General features: G+C 50.8%; 1 long non-coding RNA gene across 2 annotated transcripts; it reads left to right on the top strand.

The window, feature by feature from the left end:
• Positions 1 to 13,675: 13,675 nt before the first annotated feature.
• LOC139084444 (uncharacterized) lies at positions 13,676 to 24,048 on the top strand. 2 transcript variants are annotated; one of them, XR_011541814.1, is made up of 2 exons: positions 13,676 to 13,830; positions 23,775 to 24,048. It is a non-coding gene; the product is annotated as an uncharacterized lncRNA (long non-coding RNA). The 2 variants fall into 2 exon arrangements; XR_011541813.1 differs by having other exon boundaries at positions 22,845 to 24,048.
• Positions 24,049 to 25,427: the final 1,379 nt, after the last annotated feature.

Below are 25,427 nucleotides of genomic sequence, written 5' to 3'. Positions count from 1 at the left end.
CCCATGCTTCGCTGCGTTATGATTTCTTCCTCCACTTGGCAAGTCAAGAACGCTTCCCCCTCTGCCGCAGGGCTCCCCTTGCAGTGACTCCCACAATCGATGTAAACAGCCTGAGAGCCAAGCTGAAGAACGGTAGCCCTGAACAGGTACAGTGGGCACTCTGTCTCTGACGTCCTCTAATTTCTTAGAGCAGAGGCCAGCGAACTACAGCCCAAATCCGGGCCACTGCCAGACTATCTAAATAAAGTTTTATTGGCACCCAGTCGCACTCATTCATTTATACGGTGTCCATGGCTGCTTTCACACCACAAAGGCACAACCGAGTCGTGCGACAGATAGCACGTGGCCCATGAAGCCTACAATGTTTACTTCTGCCCCTTAGAGAAAAAGTTTTCCAACTCCTACAACCTGGAGTAACGGGTACCTGTTACCCCAGAATCTAGGGTAACAGATGACAACAGCAGTCTGACGGGTAGCCTGCATTTCTTGAGTGCTGACTCTGAGCCAGGCACTGCAGGTTGCTTTCCGTGGATGATCTCCTGAATCCTCCAACAATGCTACCTGGCAGGTGCTCAGAGAGGTGAGCAACGTCCCCCAGTCACAGGGCGAGGGGGGTCCGCGACTCACCCCGGAAGCTGACTGGCAAGCTCTTTGTACACTGAAAAGTGTTTATAATATTAAAGGCATCATTTCCAGATGGGTCATCCACCCAGTGCCTGGCATCATGCTGTGTGTTGGGCTGGGAAGTGACGTAAAACAAACAAGGGACAGCCTCTGTCCTTGAGAAACCCGTGAGCTTGAAGGAGAGACACACCCCCATCTAGACCAGCCAGTGAAGACGGACTTTCCTAGAACTCAAAAAGCCTGGAGGAGGGGATTGGAGAAGGGCCCTCAGGGAAGGTGACCTTTGAGTTGGTCTTTCATGATGAACAGAAATTAATCATTAAAATGGGAGACAGCAAAGAGCATCCCAGGAAGTAGGAACAAGTTAAGCGAAGGCTTGGATTATAACAATGTCCAGGTGCCTGAGTCCAGGGTGAGTGAGGGGTAGAAGCGAGCAGAAGTTGGTCCTAAATGACGGTAGGGTTTGTTTAAAACCAAAGCAGAAGAGTTTGGGATGTGTTGCTGAGGACCCTGAAAACTTATTTGCCTCCCTTATCCAGAAAAAGCCTCAAGTTTTCCATGCCATCCTGTTTCTATCGGGTAGGTAGTACCTGCTCAGTAAATGCTTCCAAGAACAGAATACCAGCCCCAGCAGCAGGGAGCCCAGCCAGCTCTCGGCTGCCCCTGCGGGATGCTCACACAGTGGTGGGCACCAAGACCCATCTGGTGACAATGACTCACCCACCTGGGATGGCTCCAGGCCGTCCAAAGAGTTTCCAGTGTGGAGTCGACTCCAGTGGGTCTCTCGGGAGGGTCAGTCCAGAAAAGGCTATTTTTCCCATGGGCGCTCAGATGGCAGAGCCATGGTCTTGTGCCCTGAAAGAACTTCACTTGTGTTCTTGATCATTCACTTGGGTGGACAGAGAAGATGTGGAGAGCCCCCAGCCCTTGGGGCCATTCAAGTCCCAGCTCTGCAACCTTCTGGTTGTGCAACCTTGGGCAAGTCCCCTAATTTCTCAGAGCCTCAGTTTCTCATCTATAAAACAGGGGTGATGATTCCTGTGTCACGGGGTTGTTATAACAGCAAGGACAGCCTGCCATATAGTAAATGCCCAATATTTATTATTGGCTATTATTTTTATTACTATAAGTGACCAGGTTTCTAGATGAGTCAACTTTGGCTGCAATAGTGATGCAATAATGCCAACAATCTGCGTGATTTACAAAAGCACTCTATTTTCCCTCTCGTAGTTCTGTGGACCAGTTGAGGATGGCTCTGCAGGTTGGGTTTAAGCCTGATCTCCTTGTCTTTCATTTTTGGACCAGGTGGGCCACCCAGGACATGGCCTTCTAAAGGAAGAGGACAGAAATTTCAAGAGTGAGTGAAAACACAGGCACCACCTAAGGCCTGAGTTCGGAACCGGTATACAGTTACTTCAGCATATCCCACTGGGCAAGGCAAGTCACATGGTCCAGCCCAATAGCAAGGGGGTAAGAAGGTGTATTTCTCCCACAGTGAACTCTAGTGAGGATGGAGAAAGGAGGAAGGATTGTGGGCAAATTGTATCACCACCACAATCGCCGGAACTCACAGCACCACTGTGGGCCATGTGACTCCATCCTTCACCCAACGCTGCCTGCTCTGTTTCTCAAGGTTTAGCAGGTCCTCTGAATTCTCCACCTCCATGATGGAGAAACTGAAGTTTGAGCCCCTTCCTATGTTGTCTCCAGTCACAGACGGCCCTAGGGATGAGGAAATTGCCACGAGGACACTGTACGTCTCCTTCTGGTGGGGTTCCAATCAGTAGCCTCCAGCATGCATTGCCAGGGGAAGCCTAATTTCCTCCTGGAGTGAGAAGATAGCCATTCTCCCACCCCCACTGTGGGTCCACCGTGAGGGAAAATCACCAAACAGCCCTCATGTTGGGTAGTGACCACCGAAATTCCGATTATCCATGGCCAACGCTGCCCATTCGATTTCTTCTGGCTGAAATTTTTGGTTGTTTCATTGCCAAAGCCAGCTTGGCTATTTACCCTGGACACCAATGGCTGTTAATAACCATATTGATAAATAAGCCTTCTCAAGTCATCTCAGTACTAGAAACAGATCATTTAAAATAATAGTGGCAACAACAACACCAACAACAAAATCAAGGCAGTCAAGTGGTGTCCACCCTCATCCAGGGGAGCCCGGCAATGAGTTGATGAGTCCTTTTGGATATAGACAACTTGGGCCTGGCTCAGATCCACTCATTTCTTCAGTAGCACTTTCCAGAGAGTTCACGCTATTTCCTAACTTGTTCCAGATACTTCATCTTTTGTGGCTTCATTTGGGCATTGAGGTCATCACGAGATGATGGAGTTGGGCAAAGGAGAAAGTAGAGAGAGGAAAGAAATGCCTCATTCCTTCCTTCGTTTGCTCAGTCGTTCCTTCACTCACTCGTTGCTCAGTGTCTGCGTGTCCTAGGGGCTGGGGATTGAACGTTGAGGGAAGCAGAAGTTGCACCGTGCTGGCCATGGAGCACGCCAGATCCTCAGTCAGTGCGTCTTCAAGGTAGACGGCCGGCTTCCCAACAGCCACTGCGCTGCATATGGCTGGCATAAGCGAATCCCAGGGTACTATTCCCTTGCCAAGAACTGGTTTAGGGGTTAGCATGTGAGCCAGTTCTGCCCCATGAGAAGGGGGAAAGTCTGTTAGTGGCTTTTGACAACCTTCTCCCCATGACTGAGAAGGAGCTATAGGAGGGATGGACACTTCTGCATCACTTGTAGTCTGTGCAGATGTGACAACTGCAGCTTCAACAGCCATCTCACTATGTGCCACAAAGCAGAAGATGAGCTAACTCTGGCGATGGCAGAGTGGGAAGATGAGAGGACATACGTCTTTGCTGACATCATTGAGCTGCTAAGTCTCTGACCCTGAAGGCCACTCTGCTCTTGGACTTCCTGCTACGTAGCATGATAGATTTCCTCGGTGTTTCAGCCAGTACAGGTTGGGGTTTCTGTTATCAGCGTCCCAAAGCATCCTAGTTGATGCAACACTCTTATTGTGGAAACTTGATTTCCCTATAAAGGAGCAGACACAGAGAAGTGGGTTAACTTGTCTAGGGTCACACAGCTGGGAAATGTCTGAATTAGACTGTGAACCCAGGGCTCCCTGCCTCCACCTCCTCTCTCCAGAGGTGCATTATAGCTGGTCTCAGGACGAGCGGTCGGCAGATAACAGATGTTCCAGCATCCACTGCAGGAAGTGCTGAGTGCGGAGAGCTGAGACCCAAAGAAAGATAAGATGGTGAAGATCCTGCCGGAAGAGCAACACATGACAGGCGGGCGTGGGGGCCACACCTGCCTGTGCCTGGCTCTCCCATCCCCCCACGCTCCAGAGCCAGCAGCTGCTTTCTCTGCGGCAGTCTGGTACAGTGGAAAGTGCTTCCGTTTTGAATTCAGATAGACCTGGGTTCAAATCCTGTCTCAGCTGCTTCTCCCCTATGTGACATCGGCCATGCCCTGTCCCCTCTCTAAGTCCCATCACCTCCTGTTGGTTCTGAGCAGTGGACATGATGTGTGCCCATCGCTGGACACTTAGAAGGTGCTGAGTGAATGATAAGCGTGAGGAGGATTCTTAAGCTAGGATTATTAAGAACTTTGAGAGTCGCACAGCAGAGCGAGTGCTGTTCTGATGGCGAGAGGACCCTGGGCCTAATCCCAGCTCTGCCATGAGGAGCTGTGTGACCTGAAGCAGTTCCTGCCCTCTCTGAGCCATTGAATTGGAAGGGTTGGGCTTCACCAATTGTTTCAAACTCTGCTTCCTGGAGCTCTAGAGATCCCTCGGCTCTGTAATGAGAGAGGGGCCCAGGCGCAGGGACTGGAACCCCCACCCCAGCTCCCAGCGCACCAGCTCTTCTGTTCTTCCTTCCATGGGAATGGGGTTTTCTGTAAGATGTTCTTAAAGAAAGCCTTCTGCTGCTTTAATTTTTTAAGAAAGGCTTAAAACGTCTGGATGAGGTCATTGCTTCAGCGGTTGACGGCATAAGCTTTGGAGCGCAACACCCGAAGCTGAAGGACGAGTCTGACATTAGCCATCTTCGCTGCCTCGGGGAAGCAGATGACTTCCTGGGCGGTGTCTCGTCACCTCCCAGCCATTCCTGAGCATTTCCTTTCCCCTCATCTCCGCCAGCAGGAGGTGTTATAGTCCTTTTTCATTTTTGCCAGTTCAATGGGTATAAAGCGGTATTTCATTGCTACTTTAATTTGCATTTCTCTAACTTCTAGAGAATTCAAGCATCTTTTTCTTTCTTTAGTTGTTGGTCACTCAGATTTCTTCCATGAATTTTTATCCTTTGCTCATTTTCTAATGGGTCATTTGTCATTTGTCTCGTTGACTTATGAGAGCTCTTCACTACGGTATGGACATTATCCTAACATAGTATGAATTTTATCTTTTATCTGCATTACAGCTTTTTGATAGAATCATGTTTGCTTCTTTTTTGATCTCATAATGTTGATTCCCACTGCGCTGTCTTGTGAGGACTGAAGCACTGAGCAGCATTCCTGGTCTGTAGTTCAATGAATTATTTCTTTATTCATAGGCTTTGGTGTGGGGACAGGGTCCTGTGGTAATTCGAATGTGTGTGCGCTAAAATCCCATTGGCCAAAGTGGGTCACATGGTTGAGTCAGTTCAGGGAGGGAGAGCATTGAGGTCACATGGTCAAGGACAGGGGCACAGAGAGGGATAAAGAATTGCAGCCATAATTGCAGTTGGCTACCACGTCTGGTAGCAAATCCAGATGACAGGTTATGGAAACAGCAGACCTGAATTTGGGGGCCTCTCGCTGCTGAGGACCTTCACGCCTCCCCATTGCTCCCTGGGATACCTGGACCAGAGCCGTTTTCCCACAGGACTTTGTGCTCAGCCAGATGCCAGGGCCGGAAATCTCTCTTCAATGTTGCCTTCCAGCTGCGAGTGCCCCCTCTCTCTTTCAAGGATGTTTGCCTTGAAAGATTCCTTATTGCTTTTTCTGATGACAAGGGAGTACAGCGCACAATGCTCAGGAAGGACAGAGAGCCGGGATCCGGTTCCATCACCTGCTCTGAGTGGAAACCCTCCACTGTCGCTGCATTCTTCCAGACTTTTTCCTGTGCCCACTCGAGATCTTCGTCTCTTTGTCAATATGAGGTCACGCTTTACACAACGAACTACTGTCACCTAACAACAACGATGTGGGTGCTTTTCTAGGCAGGGCGTAGGCAGTGGCTTATGCGTCAGAATCGTTGAGGGAGGGGAAAATCCAAATGCAGATTCCTAAAGAGTCAGTGTTAAAAGGTCTGAGGGGAGGTTCAGGAACCTGTGTTTTTCACGAGTTGTAAAACCACAGTATTCATATTTTAACAGGGTCTCCTTGCCTGGGGCTAATCCTGGGTGACAGAGGCAGAAAAATAAATCCCAATGAAAGGAATGATTAGTGGCGGGGTTCCAGGCATTGTGACAGGCAGTAGGAGAGACAGCGTGGTCAAACCATACCTCCTGCCTTGCCCACAGGAGGATCCTGCAGTGGCTCTAAGCCACAGTTTATTTGGTATCTGCCCAGGTATGGCCCCTAAGTAACCAAGTAACCATTAACCTGCGTTCTGGAACTTTCCAACTCTGTGTCATTGGGTGACTGACGACCTCTCTGAGCCTCAGTCAGCTCATCTGTAACGTGGGAAGCATACCGTCCACGGGGCGGGGCTGGTGGGAAGAGCAGTGAATTCTCACATAGGACACCCACTCCAGGGCTGGGCTCACTGTAGGTTTCCATCCACATCACCTCCCTCCCCCTGAGCTGACGAGATCAGGGACTCACGGGCGGTCTAGGGGAAAGCCAGAGAGCCCCCGAGGAGAGCAGCAGCCACCCCAGGTGTCTTGACGAGGTAATTATGGAAAATTAGGGCAAGTCAGATTTCTGCCTCCAGGAATCTCATATTAAGATCTGGACGATGGTGCAGGGTTTTAATCATTCTCCAGGGACTGGTGACAAGAAAGGCTCTTCCTGCTGGGGCTGATGATAAGTAGGGGAACCAATCAAAATATGCAAATACAGCGGAGGGAGAGGCTGGGGACACCTTCAGAGAGGGCCAAGGCCGTTTCTGGATGTTTGCTGGCTGGGGACTCTTACCAGGCAAAGCCTGAGGGGGCCTCCCTAACTCCCACCTTCAGAGCTGTGTGTGATAAGCAGGTGCAGAAATGGCCCCGATTCTCTGCCCTTCCCTGGACACACTCCTTTTCCAATGTGACTCTGCAGCTGCCCCCATTAAGAAGTGGAGTCTGTTTCCCTAACAGCCCTGGAATCTGGGCTGGCCCTGTCCCTTGCTTTGGCCTACCGAATATGCTGGAAGTAACTGTGATGGTTCCCAGCTCTGGGGTCAAGAAGACTAGAATGCTTCTGCTCTCGGGCTTGGAATCTTGCCCAGCCACCGTGAGAAACAGCCTGGGCGAGTCTGCTAGAGGACGAGCGATCTCACAGAGGAGAACCCAGTCACACCAGACAAGGCCATCCTAGGTTCTCCCACGGCCAGTCGAACCCAAATATGTGAGACAGGTCAGCCCAGCCCAGCCCAGCCCAGCCAGCAGAGCCACCTCACTGACTCCCACCACATGCAGACACATAAGTGAGCCCCACTGAGGCCTGAACAACCACCAGCTGACCTGTAGACAAGCAAGCAAAATAATTGCTTACTGTCGTAATTGTTTATGGCTTTGGGGTGCTTTGTTAGGCAGCAATAGCTAACTGATACAGTGTGTGTGATGATAATGATCTAAGGATAATAAAATGTAGTCACAGTAAAAGCTACCATGTACCATGTTTCAGGTACTGTGCAAATGACATATATATCACCGTATTTAATTCTCACATTGGCCCTGCAATGTAGGTGTCAGTATTTTCATTGTACCGAGGAGGAAACTGAGGCTTGGAAAGGTTTATCTTAACTGTCTAACATCAGTTGCTTTCAAGTGGGGAAGCCAGTGTTGGAACTCAGGTCTGTCTGACCCCAGCGTTTACTTTGTGCAAATTACTGACTCATCTGTAGAGAAGCCATTCTCAGCATAAGGCCAGGTTCCCGCATCTGGCCTGGCGGGCCCTCCATGGCCTGACCCCTGCTTTCCGCTTGTGATCTTTCTCCAAAAGCATCCATGCCTTTGCCCAGGCCATTCCCTCCACCTTCCCTCCTTCTTCACCTAGAAAACGCCTATTCATCCTTCAAGACCCAGCTCAGTTTCACCCATGTCAGCCCTTAGCATCAAGTAATAGGAATCTCTTTCAAATTGGCACGACCCACCATACAATTTAAGATCCCACTGAATGGAACTCCTCCAGAGGTGAGGGAGGAAGGAGAGTCCCAGCTTGGTTGAGGCAGCAGTTCACTGGTGTAAGGATCCCCCTCTCTTCCATTTCTTTGCTTTGCAAGCTTCACCCCAGGCGGGTGTCAGGGTAGCTGCAGCAGACCTGGCATCACAGCCAGACCCAGCTACTTCCAGAGAAACTAGAGATTGTTTTCCTTGTGTCTCATTTCGAGGGAGAATCAAGGAAACCTTCCCCTCACGTCACCTTGGCCGGGATTGGGTCACGTGCCCTTCCCTGAGCCAGTCACGAGCAGGAAGATGATTACACCACTATCACCAGCTTTGACACATGCAGTCATCTCTGATGGAATGGATGTGGGCGGGTCAACCACCATGGCCATGACCCACCTCCGCCAGGAAGCCACCTCTTTCCAGGCAGGATCAGGTGCCTCCATGGGGTTCCCACAGCCTCCCGAGCTTGCCTCCAGCACCCTCTGATCAGCATGAGTTATAGTGGCTGCTTCATTGGTAAGACCTCCCCTCCAACGTAGCTCTATCATTCTCATCCATTGTCCCCTGCGTCACCCCAACCATCCCCACCCTTAGAATCACTTACCCCAAGTCCCCTACAGAACGTGAATTTCATGACGGCAGGTGCTATGTTACTGCCGCCCCACTTACTGCCGTATTCCCAGCCCCTAGCAGACTACTGGGCCCATTGAGATTCCAGATAAATATTTGTTTTGCGATGTCTTCTTTGCTAGGATTGGAACTCTAGATCAACGCAGCGGAAGGAGCTGTCAGAGAAATACTGCGATGTCACCTTCAAGGACGCCTTTATGCAGATTTCCATAGGGAATGGCCCGAGGCTCAGCTGGATGCCCACTGAGCTGAGGCTGCTTCACCAGCCCCTCGGCGTCACAGCGTTAGTGGCTGTGAATAATAGCCAATAGCTGTGGGGAGTCCATGGCTCACAAAGGGTCTGCCCGCACATTAGTCCTCTGATCCTTGCGGCCACCCCAAGTCACGTGGGAGCCTCATTGTATAGATGACTCCTGGAGAGGTGGAAAGACATCTAAGGGGCTGGATTGTCAATTGTTAGGGCTGGGACTTGAATCCTGAGTTCACTTTGATTTCAGACTGGTGCGCTTTCCGATTCATATAAATACCAATGGGTTTCCAACGTCCAACCCTGTCACCATCTAGGTGGCTGTCCTTGGGAGACTATGTAACTGTTGACCACTGCCTGGACTGGGTTTTGTTGAAGAAGCATTTTTCTCTCCCTTATAATAATAAAGACCTTTTATTAAACCTGTGGTGTTTTGTACTGTCATCCAGCATCTTCGCTCTCCCCCGCCCACCCTGGTCAGTGAGGATAGGATGTCTCCTCTCCCCATGGGGGTCGGGCTTGGCCACTCGGATTGATTTGGCCAATGCAATTTGGGAGGAAGTGGTGACGTGCCAGTTCTAGGCGGCGGCCTCTGGGCCTGACAAGTGTCTGCCAGTTCTTGCTCTCCCCACAGAACAGCATTCCCAGATAGGAGCTGCTCCTTTAGCCTGGGCCCCAAAATAGAAAGACACATGGAGCAGACCCCATTCTGACCTACCTAACCTTCAGACATCTAGGTGAGAAATAATTTTGTTGGAGCTCACTGAGATTTGGGGCCTGTTTGTCACATAGCTTTGTCACAGCAGAAGCCAACTCATACACACACTCTGTTTGGATTGCCCAAAGCATGTTCCATGTGTTACTCAGTCAGTCCCCACAACCACCTCTGAGGGAGGCACCATATAATCCTCTGCTTATCTGTGAGTCCTCCTGCCCATCCCTGCATCCTCAGAGCCTAGCACACTGCCTGGTCCATGGTATACGCACAATCAACATTTTTAGATGAATTAACAAAGGGAAAGTAGGAACTGTGTGGCCCTTACCTGCTTCGTGACCGACTTCTGAGTCATGCTAATGAGCTACTATGTGCCAGGCTCAGTTGGTGTTTATCTAATTAAGAAATTATTTCGATACATGTTTATTGAGCATCTACTTCACTCCAGACATTGTTGTAGGTGCTGGGAAAACAGCAGTGAGACAAACAGGTAGAGCCCCAACCCTCTGGGAGCTGAAATTCTCATGGGGAGAGAGAGAGAATGAACAAAACGTGTAAATCCAGCCATGAGAGAACATATTCTGTAATCAATGTTATGCAAAAATTAATCACAGCCAGGAAAGGAGATGGAGAGAGCCAGGGCGGAGTCGCGATTTCTAATGAGGCGGGAGGAAGGTCTCTTGGAAGTGTCTGAACAATGTCTTGAAAGAGGTGAGCGTGGGAGTCAAGTGGATGTCTGGGAGAGACTGTCCAGAAGGAATAACCATCCTGAATCCATCTTGTGGATGAAGATAGGGGCTCAGAGCGATTCAGTTGTTGCCCGCTGTCAGCTGGCAGGTGGCAGAGCTGGCACCTGGACCCAGGTAGCCCGTCCCAGGTGCTTAATGACCTCATCACTGATCTTCACGGGGCTGCCCTGTCTCCACCATTGGTCTGGGAATCCAGGCACGGACCCCGGGGCCTCCACCCTGCGCCCTGAGCTGTAGCATCATCCGGATTTCAGCTGCTGACAGTGGGAAACCACTTTGGTTCCTAATGGACTCAGCGCTCTCCAAATGGTCTGTCGTATTAGCCGTGGAAATTGGCTTCATCATGTCCAGGGAGTCATCGCTTGATGAAATGAGCGGGCATCATCCTCCCTAAGCCAAAGGGGATTTAAAAATGTCACCAGAGCCAGCCTCGGATGAAGCTTACACACACGATCTCTTTGATTTGATGGGGGTGGGTCTCATGGCCCTCCCCAGGGGCCTTGGGGCCCCGCTGTCGGCAGCGGGTAGAGAACAACCCCCCTGAGCTGGGTGTCCACCACCCCCGAGCCGAGGCTGAGCTGGAGAGAAGACACAGGACAGGGCTCAGATGCCCTTCCCGGGCCGTCAGTGGGCAGAGGCGGAGAACAGGGCTCCAGACCATTTTTGGAGATGTTAGCCCTGCTTCCTGCTTGTCGGTTCTGAGAGAGTCCCTTCCCACCTTCCTTTCTTCCTGTTTCTCCTCGCCTCTTGTGTCTCCCAGCCTGACTCGTTCATCACCAAGCATCCGTGAGCGGGAAGGTCTTGGTCTAACGTTAGTCTTGTCGAGTACGGGAGCCACGAGCCACGTGCATCTACGGAGTGCTTGAACTGTGGCCAGTCCACACTGAGACGGTCTGTGAGGGTAACACATATGCCAGATTGTGCAGCCTTAGTGCAAAAAGAAAAAAACCTACAAAGTATACAAGATCTTATTAATAATATTTTCTATTGATTTCATGTTAAAATGATAATATCTTGGATAGGTTGGGTTGAATAAAATATTATTAAAATATTATAACATCTCACCTGTTTCCTTTTCCTTTCCTCGTGTGGCTACTAGAGAAAGTTTATAATGACATGTGGTCCGCCTTCATGGCTCACATCACATTTCTGCTGGAAAGCACTGGCCTGGTGCCTCTTTCTCATCAATCCACATGTATTAATTAATATTTTTTCTCACAAGACACCATCCAGGATCACCAGACTAGGCTGACATTTTGGCAGCAAATAAATAAAATAGAAGGGAGCTGATGCTCTGGGCGCACTGATTCCGTGTCCAGCTCAGTGCCGTGTAATTGACTTGGATCGGGGATTGTCAGCAGCGGCACTGCTCACATTGTGTACCAGATAATTCTCTGACGCTGGGGGGCGTCCGGGGAGGGGAGGGGTCCCTGTGCGTTGCAGGATGTGGAGCAGCATCCACCTGATGCCAGTCGCATCCCCCAGTTCTAACCACCAAAAATGTCTCCAGACGTCGCCAATGTCCCCTGGGGGCCAAATCGGCCCCGACTGGGAAGCACCAATGTGACTTATTCGTTTGAATCCTCATTTCTCTGTGAGGAGATTTTGGTATCCCTATGTTGCCGATGAGGAAACTGAGGCACAGAGAGGGGAAGTCATCTGCACAAAGTCACATAGCTAGTAAGCGGCGAAGCTGGGGCTAGAACCCAGTTCTTTCTGACTCCAAAGGCTGTGTAATACACGCGGGGGGCCCATGCTGCATCTTCATGCGTGTGTATGTATGTGTATGTATGTAGGGTCTCTGGGGTGCACACCGGAGAGCCATCAGGAGGCCACACTCCTCTCCCACAGGTCTGCCATGGGCCATGCCCTCCTCTTCCCTTGGCCTAGGGTCAGCAATCAACAGAGGCCAGGGAAGCTGCTGGAAGTCCCCCATCAGCATTCTCACCTGCCATCATCCCACCAGCAGAACCAGTGGAATGGGGCTCTAGAAGGCCTTGAAGCAATGGGTCTCCAGCCTGGCAGCAATTAGAACCACCTGGGGAGGTTTTAAACGTGCCACTGCCCAGGCCACACCCAGACCTATCAAATCAGGATCTCTGGGGATGGGGTCCAGGCATCAGAATCTCCTCCTCCAGGAAGGCTCCCTGGCTTCCTGCTGGGATGACAATTCCCTCTGCCAAGTGCTCCTGTGCCCTCACCTCCAGGCCCCCAGAACCCTGCACAGTACCCGGCACAGAGTCAACACTCAGTGCAGATTTCCAGGCGAAGGAACTTCTGCTTGGCGCAGACTCCTGGGCCGCAAATGATTTGTAACGTCTCCCGAGGAAGGAAAAGCAGCTGCCGGCAGAGAAACCACAGGATGGATTCCAGGGTCGTGGGCTGAAGATTTAGGGGCTGGCCTCAGGTCTGCTTGCCCACTCCACCCTGCCACCTTCACGAGCCCAGACAACTAAGAGCCTGGCCCCCTCGTCCTTCCCTTCAGGCGCCTCAGAGCGTGTTCTAACTTGAGTGTCCCCAGAAGCAGACAGAGACAAGGAGCAGATCCTTGGGAGCAGCAGCAGGGGAGGGGAGATGAGACGGGGAGGGGAGATGAGACGGGGAGGGAAAGGAAACCAACACAGGGCATGTTAAGGAGCAGGCGAGTGCTGAGGGCAACCGGGGCCCGGCCCCACTGAAGAACTACAACATGCACAGAGATGGTGTGCAACAGGCACAAAGTTGTCCCGCCCCAGGGACAAGGTTATCTGCCAATTCTCATTTGTCATTGGTGGACGGATGTTCCTGGGGGTCAGTCCCCTTGCACTCCAGCTGGCCTGGCTCATGGAAGACCCTCCGGCAGAGAGGCCCGGCTGCCCTGAGAAGTTACTAACCTCCAAGGAACGGCGGGCGCGCGGGAATATGGGCAGGGTGCTGACAGCACCACAGGCTCTGAGGCTCTGCTCCCTGCACCGCGAATGCGGTCCTGATGGAGAACAGCTCTGATCTCCAGAAACGCCCGGCACATAGGTGGTTCCCCCATCACAGCAAGAGGGTGTACTCTGGAGCCACACAGACTGGGTTCCCATCCCAGGTCTTGGGGCTCGCTCTCTACTTTCTCTCCTGCCAAAGAGGGTTTAAACAGAGCAAAGGGAGATCTCAGAGAAGGCTGCAGCCTCAGGGGAGGGTGTGGAGGTGGCCTGGTTATTCTTAGCAGTGAATTCGGGGAGGAAAAAGGTCTCTAGGCTGCCAGGGCTGCATAACACCTTCCAGAAGGAGCAGCCAGACCACAGTTCGTTGGCTGGCCAAGTTTGGTCGGAAATTCTTTCCGCCCCAGGCAGTCGGGAATGCCAGGAATGCAGGGTGGGCCTGCAGAGCCCCTGAGCTAAGATTTCTCTGCTCTGGTGTCAGTCCGGGAGGTGGTCAGGCGTCATGGGAGCTGTTCAGACAGACAGGCCTGGCGAGCAGGACCCCCGAGTCTGGGCTCCCGGCCCAGCTGTAGTTTTCCTTTGCTGCCCGGATCCTTTGATGCACACAGGGGCTGGCCCAAGGAGAGCGAGAGGAGCTGAAAAGGTATGTGTCCTCAAACCAAGGCAGGAGGGCCGCGGCCTTGCTGAGGTTCCACTTTGGAAGGTTCAGGAAGAGCCGAATTCAATTGAGTCCTGGCCTTTTGGTCCAAGCTGTTGTTACCATCCATGATTGAATAAAGGCCCCCTTCTAGGACAGCAGAGTGGGTATGAGCACATTCTCTGGACACGGAGTCCTGGGTTCAAATCCCGACTCTGTCACTGACACGTTGTGTGGCACCGGATAAGTTACTTAACGTTGCTGTGCCTCAGTTTCCCCAACTAAGAATAAGCCCTCCATGATGGGGCTGCTGTGAGGGTGAAATGAGTAAATACAGTTCTTAGAACAGAGCTTGGCCTGGGAGGTATTCCATCAATCAATAGTAACTATCCTGGATCCTGGCTGCTCCTCCTTCCACCCCTCGAGTCTGTTTTAGAGCATTTCAGACATGATGGAAGACAGATCTGGCCCGGAATCTCTGGTTTCCTCCCTATTAGCCACGGAGCAAATGACTCAGGGTCCTCCTCTGCAAAGTGGAGATGACCGTGGCGGCCACTTCGCAGAGGTGTAAGAGGATTAAATGGCGAGTGGACAGAAACTGTTTATCCCTGTGCCTAGCACACAGTAGGCACTTTATTATTATTTATTAACTTTTCTTTGTTATTTTTGCTAGAATTACTCATCAATCCACTCACTCACTCACTCAGTCATCAAACACTTCCCATGCTTCAGGTGTCAGCTCTCAGAGAGGAATCAAGTGCCAACAGGCTGATTCTAAGTATCTGTGTGTCCTCTCAGGAAAGGGAATTTGTTTCCAGAACAAAAAGGAGAGGAGAGCGGGAAGGTAGAAATAACCGTGTCTGCTCCAGCTGCCAGGGCTATGGGTACAGTGTTGGGGGGAGGCAGGTGGGTTGGTATCTAAAATGGACACGTGAATGATGCCGGGAAGCCGGGCTCACGGTCCGCTCTTTCTGACTCCGAGTCTTCAAAGTGCCGTCTGGGAGCCTGGAGCAGGGCGGTAGCTGGAAGAGGCCGCACGTCCTATGGGGGTGGTGGAGACCATTTCCCATCCCATGAATCTGGGCGGGCCTTGGTGACTTGCCCCACCAATAGAATGTGGCGGAAGTGATGCCCTGGGATGCCCAAGGCTGGGTCATAAGGACACTTATGGACACTTAGTAACCAGAACCAGCAGGGTCTCCCAAGGGCGCTCCGGACCACTTTTTATGAGACCGCCCAGGAGAATAGGTGCACACTGATTAAATGAATTTGGGAAACTGCACAATAGACCTGCCTCCCCATCTCATACCAAAGAGAGTCCCCTCACGCACTTGAGCATTTGAAGGCTCTGAGAAGTCCTGCATGAAGGAACCCTTTCATCTTGGTTTGACTCAGTTTCCTTGTAACGCCTACTACTATCTGCTCTTGAAAGTCACTAACACTTTAGGGACTGCTGGCCTTGACCTGCGCATTAAAGATCTTTGGAACCCTAGAGTTTTTCAGCTTGGAGAAAAAGCCCTGGTCTTTCCCGGACACATCCCCAGCCTTTTTACACCTCCCTCTGTCTAGGAGCGGGAGGGCCCGAGCATGCAAATCAGCTTCCGCAGCCGGTTCAGCTGCAGAGAATAAAGTGGCAACATGAAAGAGAAGAAGATACGTTGCCGGCATTTTCTTTCTTTCTTTCTTTTCCTGAGGAAGATTGTTGCTGAGCTAACATCTGTGCCAATCTTCCTCTATTTTATATGGGATGCCGCCTCAGCGTGGCTTGACAAGCGGTGCTAGGTCTATGCCTGGGATCTGAACCTGTGGACCCTGGGCCGCCAAAGACGAGTACTGGAACTTAACCATTATGCCACGAGGCTGCCCCAGCATTTTCAAATTACCTAGACTCTCAGGAGAAACCAAACAGGGGAGAGGCCCAGAAACTGGGGGTATGCAATGCATAATAACAACCGTTACAAAAAAGCCTGAGGAAAATAATTTGGAGGATTATTGAGTGCCAGAACCCCAAAGCTATAAACAGGATGTTTGAACGGATTTCAGGCATACAGGTCACGAGCTGCAATTTAAATGGGCAGTTTGTTGCCTTTTTTCTTGGTTATGGTCGGGTGCCACCAATTAGCTGAAGTGTGCGTGCATGTGTGTGTGTGTGTGTGTGTGTGTGTAAAGGTTTTTCAAAGAGTGCGTTGGGCTTCTCAATCAGGCTGGGTGGGTCGACAGCCTCTCAGCCCACACGGGGGTGGGCGAATCCCTTAAAGCAGGAGAACAGGCAGAACTCTTATGCTACACAGTGAGGGCCTTCTTCCCCTTTCTGGAAAAATAAAAATATAGCACAACACAAGCCCTTGATCATTTCAGCCCTCTGGCGTGGTTTTACCCTGAAGAAACGAATCATTGAGAAATGGTCCCCGGGGTGGGAGGGCCGCCAAGCCCCAATCTAGTCTAGTGGCCATTATTAGCACAAATCCCGTTTCTCGACTTGGGGAGCGCAATGGGAGGGAGCTTCCTCAGCTGAAGATTGGCGTCGTTCTTTTAAGCTTCCCTCCCGTGGACAGACGCCGACAGAGTTTATTCTGTGGTTTGGAGAGAGGTCTGTGAGCTGACAGCCGGGCGAGCCTGCATGTCCTCCTCAAGGTTGGGAGGGGGGTTGTGACAGTTAAGCAGAGGAGGCTAAACTAAGAGTGGCTATCAGGACAGGGTTTCTCAAGCTGCAACGTGCACATGGACCAACTGGGCATCTCTGTGGAGAGTGTAGCTACACTACCCCACAGCATCCTTGGCATCCATTTGGGGCAGCCCAGCGGCCCGCAGGGAACTTGACCTGACAGCAGCCCCTTCCATGGGCGCATGCCCTAGATAGCAGGCTGCAGAGTCCTAGGTAAATGGAAGGGCCTGATGTGACCCCTACAGAGGCCCTGGTGGGAAACATTCTCCCCTGTGTCCCAGGGCCACAAAGCTCACCAAAATGCTGCTTTTGGGGCATTGAATTGACCAGTGGGGCCTTAGCCTGGGAACCCCAAAGCACTCCACCCTCAGACTCTAACAAAGGTGTGTGCCCCAGGTCCTGCCCCGCTCTCTCTCTGCTTGCCCTCTGCCTGGACCTCCCTGCGTGGCCCCTTGAGGTGTTTCGTGTACCACCTCCGGGCCCTGTGAGTAACAAACTTCTCTATTCTACTTTCCTTGTGGTCTTTTTTTTTTAAAAAAAATTATTTTGTTAAGGTCCTAGGGGCTTATAACATTGTGTAAATTTCAGGTGTACGTTATATTTCAGCTTCTGTATAGACGGCACCACCAATAGTCTAGTTCTCATCCATCCCCGTATATATTGTGGTCTTTTGTTTAACCATGGCTTAACACCCAACACCCGCCCCCCCAACCCCTCTACTTAACCAATGTTAATTTAACAAAGCCACAGGATCTGCTTGAAATGAGGATTCTGACTCAGTAGGTCTGTGAAGGAACGTGAGATTCTGCATTTCCAGCAAGCTCCCAGGTGACGCCAATGAGGCTGGTCTCAGGGATGACACTCTGACCAGCAGGACTCTAGACCAGCGGTGTCATCTGATAAAATCTTCTGTGTCGAAGGCCATGTTCTATGTCTGTGCTGCCCGATTCGGTGGCCACGGCCACGTGTGGCTGCTTAAATTTAAAATAATTAAAATTAAGTAAATGTAAAAAAAGTAAATGTATAATCCAGTTCTTCAGTCTCACTTGCCACAGGGCCATATTTTATCTCATTGTTGGGTCCCCATCACCTGGCAGAGTGCCTGGTCCACGCCAGGTCCTTAATAGATATTTGCTGACTACATTATGACATGCTGTAATTGGAGGAGTTTTAAACCATAGAATCTTATGGTTGGTTGTAAGTGACCAAAACTCACCTTGAACTTGAACTTCCCAAAGACTTTATTGGCTTTTACGACTCAATTGCAGAAAAATCAGGGTGCAGCTGATCTTGGGGAGAGCTGGAGGCGGGAACTAATTCAACAACATACTTTTTCTCAGCCTTTTATCTGCATGCTGGTTCATGCTCTCAAGATGGTCGTCCTCACTGGGCTCAAACCAATATCGCAGGGAGCTCTGGACTTCCGAACCTAGAGGCTCGTGACCACGTCAAATAGGGCTGTTTCCCACCAACACCAGTCAGAAAACTCCCAGGGAAGTCCACTGATTGGCTGAGCTTGGGTCATGGGCCAATTCCTGGACTGGTCACTGTGGCCAGGCCCTGGGACTCTATGACGGGTCCAGCTAGACCCAAGGATGCCCGTCCGTGTTCAGGATGGCTTCCTCTAGAGGCACGGGGTTGGCCTGGGGAGGAGCAGCTCTCACAGGTGGGGCGTGCTCTTCCGGGCAAGTGGACCCATAAATGTGGGGAGAGGGGTGAGGGAGGGTTCCCAGCTTCTGTAAACGGCTGTTGAAAGGTGTTTCTTGGAGCTGGACTGAAGAGAGGGAATCCCTTCTCCGATGACGTCAGAAGGCATGAGAATAATGAGTCCATGGGCCACACTGGTTCCCTCTACTCTCCCTGACCCATCTACGATAGTGAGGCTGCGGGTTCTAGAAACCAAGGCGTCCCAGGGGAAGCAACATTTGAAACTGAAAGCTGAGCAGGAGTTTGTGGGATGGAGAAGTGGAAGGAGGGAAAGAACATTCCAGGGAGGAGAGATGCACATGCAGAGGCAAGATGGGAAAGAGCATGGCATGTGGGGAAGAACAAAGGGAGCCGGGAGCAGAGGGGAAGGAGCAGGAGGCCTTGAGCTGAGGGAGGGAGGCCGGGCTCTGGGCTGCGGGAAACAGGAAGCCACTGGAGCTCTCAAGCAGGGGTGGAGTCAGAGCTGGGTGTGTGCTAAGACATCACTGTGGCTGGGTTTGGAGGACGCACAGGCTGTGATGGGAGGCACGGTGCCAAGGACGAGGCTGTCCCAGTGTGTCTTGAAGGAACTGCTGCCTCAGAGGCGGGCGGCGGAACACCCAGCTCCACTCAGGCCGCCAGTGCCCTTTCTCCTGGCTCACGCTCAGACCTTGGCCGGGCTGCATCCCCGATCTCAGCTGTGCCACTTCCCAGCTCTTGGACACTGGGCAGGGTACCGTATTTCCCTGGGCCTCAGTTTCCCCATCTGGAACATGGGGGTAGAAATACCCACCTTGCATGGCAATCGTGAGGTTGCAAGGCCAAAATGGATGTGATGGCCCTGGACCGGTGACCCCGACCCGCCCAGAGGAGGAGCTCAGCAAATGTTGCTGTTGTTATTAACGGACTCTTGCTCCCGAGTGTACTTGCACGTAAGAAGCTTGAACACTGAAGACGTGGGTAAAACACGACATTCAAATTACTGAAGCTTCTTGGGGCAGCTCTGAAACCGGGGCAGCTCTGAAACCACGTCAGGCTTTTTCCCGAAGTCCCAGGTAACAGTCCTCAAGCCCACAAGCCCGTGGCGCTCTCCCCTCCTGGAGACCCTGTGTCTAAACTGGAACATGCCAGAAGAGGCTGGGTTCCAAGAGCGTTTCCCTGGAGGCCAGGCTGGAGTCCCCAGGGAGCACAAGGGCATCGTGCTGCATTTCAGACCGTGTCTTGCAATGAGCTGACAGTCATGTGTCCCAGTGGAAAAATCCCTGTGTGGAGCCAGGACGACCCAGACCTGAAACGGGCAAAGATCTGCAAGTTCAGGAGAGTTGCTTCACCTCAATGGGCCTCAGTTTCTCCATTTGGAGGATGGGGACAGTACTGCTCACACGCGGGCTGTTGAGGGGAGTAAGTCAACTAATGCCTGTGGCACGTGGTCACGTGGCCGGGTCTCCAGTTTGGGATCAGGAAGTGCATTTATTGAGTCCCTGCAATGTGTGAGCCCCTTGCTAAGTGCTGGCCATACCCAGACAGATAAGATGTGGACCCGGCTTCAAGGGCGGGCTCGGGGTACCGAGGACTGAACACATGGCAAATGTGACACAGGACAGTCTCTGCTCCGTTCCAGTCCTCTCAACGAGAGTGTGTCAATGTCTGAATATGATTTTCCATGGAGGTAATGATATACTTTGAGATAATATTCATGTCTTGGTTCTCTACTTCATTTGAATAATTGCAAACACTAAAAGTAACCATCTATGCGTAAGTCTGCCTGTTATAATAATAACGAGAAAAATACTATGATAGCAGTATCTCATTTGATCTTCAAAACAGATGAATAATATCTAGTGGGTCGATATTGTGGTCCCCATTCCACAAATGAGTAAATAGAAGCTCAAAGAGGTGAGATGAGCTGCCTAAGTTCACACAGATTGGAAGAGCTGGGGCTAAAACTTAAATCCAGATCCGACATCTAGTCTCTCATCCTTATCACTAAAACACGCGGCATGGAACATCCTCAGGAAGTGTGTGGCGATCAACCAACACAGAGGGGCTGCTCAGGAGAGTTCATCAGTCTAACTGAGCATCTACTACACACCAGACTTGCTTTCTGCACAGGATAATTCCTGCTCTTATAGAACTCGCAGTCCAGAGGGGAAGGCAGCCATCCAATAAATAGTTTCAACGGACACTCTTAAGAGACGCTCCGCTCGCCCGCTCATAACCAATGTACTCAATAAACAGATGCCCACTCTGCTTCTGTAAAATGTGCTAACTGATCCCACGGCCCACCAAAGACCAGCAGCCTGGGCCATCCCTGCCCAACCGGGGACTCCACCAATGGACGTCTTTGCTCTGGGGCTCCTGTTGGGCTGGCTGAGCCTTTCTCAGAGCTGTGCTGTCCTCTGAGGCTCTTCCTGAGTGTCCTCCTTCCTGCCCCCTCTCCTTTCCCGGGTGTCAGACCTGCCCATAGTCTGAAGGCTCTGCCTACTCAGCCCTGCTCCCTCCCTTTTTCACGCGACAGAGGTTTCCTCCAATAAATCCTGTGCACTTCTAGCTCTATCTCGGTGCCTGCTTTGCGGAGGACCTGCCCTCCCTGAGCATCCTGCAGAGTGAGGTTTGCACAGAGCCTGAGGCAGGGGTACCTAGTGTAAGAGACGGGAGCAGTGCTCCTGCAGGAGGAGTGACGGGAGCGGGCGGGGCTGGTGAGAGAATCAGTTCAAAAATAAATGACTCGACTCCTCTCTGGTGTTCACACTTGGGTGACTCATGGAACCCCTCTGTGCCTCAGTTTCCTTCCCTGCAAAATGGAAATAATAATAATAAAGATTTTACCTTCTTCCTAGGGCTGTTGGACTAAATGAGATCCATGCATAATGGCCCAGAGCTGTGTCCTGGGGAGGCCGTGAGAGAGCCCCAGGGCAGGACCGAGTTGGGGGCCTGGAGCCCCACGGGGTCCAGAGTGGTCTTGCCTTTCAGTGGCTTCAGCAGACTCTCAAAGAGCTCCCACAGCTCCTCATGCCGAAAAGAGACCCAGGGGCGGCACAGGCCCCCTCCCCTCTGCCTATAAATATGGCCCCAGGGAAAGGGCCCACCCTGTGGGTATTTTGGCTGAGATGTGTGGTGTCACTATGGCAGTCTGACCATTATCTGGGTCATTCGATCCCAGGAAACTGCCAAATCAGATAATTTGGGAGGTCTGCCTGTCTCTCTGGATCGGATGTCCTGAGTAATGGCCCTTGTCTCCACCTGGCCGGGTCTACGCAGACGATCTCCCTCTCAGTGAGCCTGAAGCGGAAGCCGGTTTCAGCCGGTGTGTTCAAGGTCAAGGCTTAGGAAAGGATGTAATTTAGAGGGTTACACTGACCCCCTTCGTTATGCGTCTCTTGATCTATGATGGGGTATAGGCATCGCCAACTGATAAAGGTTGAAATAGTGAAATTTGCAAATTTTTACGCTGAAACCCATTTTAATTGGAGTGTAATATACGTCCGTAAGTGTAAAAATAAGACGTGTACAGCTCATGCAGTTCACAAAGCACACACCCACGGGACCAGCACCCAGATCAGCCAAGGGAACGTCATCAGCCCCCAGCAGAACTCCCAGACCCCTTCCAGCAGCAGCCTCCCACCCGAGTGGAACCACTCTTCTGACTTCCAGCAGGCTGGTTTGTTTCGCAGTTTTGAACTTTATATAAACGGCAGCAGACAGCATCCTCGGGCCCGGCTTCTTTTGTTCACAGTATGTTGTGACGTCCATCCACGTGGTCGTGGTAGCGGTGGTCCGCTGATTCCCATTGCTGGACAGTATTCCGGTCAACGGGTGCGACACTATTTATCCATCCTTCCACTGACGGACATGAGCTGTCTCCAGTTTGGGGTTATTACAAATAGCGCATTCTAGTATGTATATTTTTGTGAAGATATATGCATGTTTGGGTTAGGCATCAGATTTTTGACTATTTAAAAAATGTAAATTAGAAAAGGACAAGCTTATAATATTATTCTTCTCAGCCTCTTTCATGATGATATAAATATGCTTTGGGATGGGAGAGAAGGGAATGAAACCATGTTAGGATGTATCCTGCCGCCTCTGGGATCTGTGTCCCGATTTTAGCGGGTCCCCATAGGACTGTCATCCACCCCATGGACGGAAGTGAGGGTTTCCGCAGGCTTAGTGGGAGGGGCTTTTCTACGGAGGTTTGGAGCAGACTGGAGGCCCCACACAGCACCTCACCCAGGGGGGCCCTCCCCACGCAGAGGTTCTCAGATCCTCAGTTCTACCTCCCATGCCCCCTGCAACCTCGGACAATTTACTCAACCCCTCAGTCTCAGAGGTTTTATCTGTAAAGAAAGCTTAGAAAGGATGATCTTCTTAGATGTTTCCAGTTCTGAAATAATTTGATATTGGCTATTGATAATTAATTATGATATGAAGTTATCATTAGTTGAGTGCTAACGCTGCTTTAAATAATTTATTGACATTATCTCATTTAATTTGTCAAGATTTATTATCCTCATTGTAAGGTTGAGGAAACAGAGGCTCAGAGAGGTTGAATCCCTTACTTGAGGCGCACAGCGAGTATCAGGACGGGGTAAGAATTAGGTCTCTTCCACTCGAGCCTTCACTCTCAACAGCTGTTTCACTTTTTTTTTTCTCTAATGAAATATTTCAGGCATACAAAAAAGTACAGAGAACAGTAGAACTTGTATGTCTTCACCAAACTGTGTCAGAGACAGAGCGTTGACACCACAGCACAGCTCTCGGGAACCCCCACTCGCTCCCTCCCCGAGCAGGATGACGTCTCTCCTGAATCTGATGTTCATTATCCTCCCAGAGGTTTCTCCACTTTTACTGCACATGTCTATACTCATAAAAATACACTAAATTGTTTCTCAGATTTTTGAACTTTATTAAAAGGTATTATTCTGTATGATTCCTTTTGCGACTAGCTGCTTCTTTTCACACAATACTAATTTTCAAGACTTGTCCACAGTGATACAGAGTTCTAGTTCATTAATTTCCACTGCTGCATGGTGCCCCCTTTAAGAATATACGGGGGCGGTGGGGCTGGCCCTGTGACCCAGTGGTTAAGTTCACACACTCCACTTCAGCGGCCTGGGGTTGCCAGTTCAGATCCTGGGTGCGGACCTACACACTGCTCATCAAGCCGTGCTGAGGCGGCGTCCCACATAGAAGAACGAGAAGAACCCACAACTAGAACATCCAACTATGTACTGGGGCTTTGGGGAGTAAAAAAAAAAAAACAAAGAGGAAGATTGGCAACAGATGTTAGCTCAGGGCCAATCTTCCTCACCAAAAAAAAAAAATATATATATATATATATACCGGAACTGACCCATCCATCCTCTTGTCAATGGGCATTTAGGTTCTTCCCAATGTTCTGGCATTAAAAGGTGCTGTCGTATACATTCTTCTGTTTATGTGCCTTTGCTTCTTTTATTGAAACTCTACTGGGTGAAACCTCCTGAATACACCAAGTTTTCTTTTAATATGTATATATCTGTGTTGCTCCTGGGCAGTTTTATTCGTTCATTTTTTCCTGAGCATCTAGGCTATAGCCTGAGTGTCATTGCCCCCCCAGTATTCATCTGTTGAAACCTGATTGCCTGGTGATGGCGTTTGGAGGTGGGGCCTTGGGGAGGCGACGAGGTCATGAGGATGGAGCCCTCGTGAACGGGATCAGTGCCCTTCTAAAAGAAGGCTCAGAGGAATCCCTTGCCACGTGAGGACGCCCCAAGAAGATGGCCATCTATGAACCAGGAAGTGGGTTCTCGCCAGATGCCGAATCCGCCAGCATCTTCATCTTGGACTTCCAGCCTCCAGAACCGTGAGAAATAAATTTCCGTTGCTTAGAAGCTACCCAGCCCCTGGTATTTTTGTTACAGATGTCCACATAGACTAAGACAACCTACCATGTGCCAGGCACTGTGTTGGGCACTAGAGACAGAGAAGTCGTTAAAAGCCACAGCTCCTGATATGCAGGAGTTTGGGTGGCAGACCAGGCACAACCTCCATCAGACGGAATGGGGGATGCCGGGAACTCACAGCGGGCTCTGAATGGAGGGGCGGGGGGCGGACAGAGATCCGAGATGCAGGGTTGTGGAGAGAGGGACCAGCCCACCCCGGGCCTCGTACCCAAACCTCTTGCAGTTAAAGGAGCCCCTCCACTGTGTATCTGTACCTGGGACGAAGTCGCCGCGACCTCTGCAGGTTCCTCTTCTCGAACTTATTCTCGCTTCCACACGTTAACAGTGATGTGTCAGTCAGTTGTTTAACGCCTGAAAAAAAGTCTGACTCTGGGAAACCCACACAGGCTTGAATTCCAGAATTCTGTCCAGAGCCCAGAATAAACAGCATCCTTTCCATTTGGAATCGTTATAACAGGTCACGGCTCATGCACATCTTACAAGTGTTTAAGATGTGGTAAACAGTCTATATATGTCTATCATTTAATCTGCACAAAATCTTCCAAAGGTTGGAATTACTATTCTCCATTTTTTAAAAGATGAGGACCAGAGAGGTTAATCAATTTACTCAAGGCCACCCAGCTAGGAGGAGGGCTCTGTCCCAGGTCTGGCTGACTCCAGTGTCCTTCATCTTAACCCTCTGAGCTCTGCCGGGGTTTGCCTGACATGTCTGGAGGTGAGTCCCCTCCTTTCCACTTTAGAAAAACACCATCAAAGTGGAGTTACTTACCTCCTGACACAGCCGGCTCACTGCTCTCATATTATCTCCTTTTACATCAGCTACTCAGGAAATTAGAGCAAATCCTATTTTTAGATGCTGTGGGTCAAATGACAGTGATGTATGGGTTAGTGACTCTTTTTATGAACACAGCTTGGAGGAGTTACCTGATCTTAATCTCAGAAATTCTCTCACTTCACCCTGCTTTGATCTTTATAATTTATTTCAAAGATCACTGTGTTTCTTCTCTCTCCTCTGCGAGTCCGGCAGCAGACTTTGGCCAGAAACAATAACATTCTGAGCTGAGGCAGAGGGCACAGAGAGAGGATGCGGCTCCTGTTGGAGACCCGACACATGAATGATGGCGGGGTAAGCAGAGAGCACAGCGTGTCCTCAGCAGAAAACAGTTCGTCCAATGGCTGAGTCCAGAAGGAGCCAACTTCATCCCTTCCTGCTCATCACAATCTCTTAGATTCGAAGGCCAGCAACAGGGCTTAATGATGCTTGTGGGGAGCCCGGCCACCCTAGGAATTAGGCAAGGAAAGAAGAG

This window comes from Equus przewalskii, chromosome 7 (assembly GCF_037783145.1).
Source record: "Equus przewalskii isolate Varuska chromosome 7, EquPr2, whole genome shotgun sequence".
In the NCBI taxonomy this organism is placed as follows: domain Eukaryota; kingdom Metazoa; phylum Chordata; class Mammalia; order Perissodactyla; family Equidae; genus Equus; species Equus przewalskii.
The sequence above is the reverse complement of the archived record's forward strand: the minus strand, read 5'-3'. Positions and strand labels throughout refer to the sequence as shown.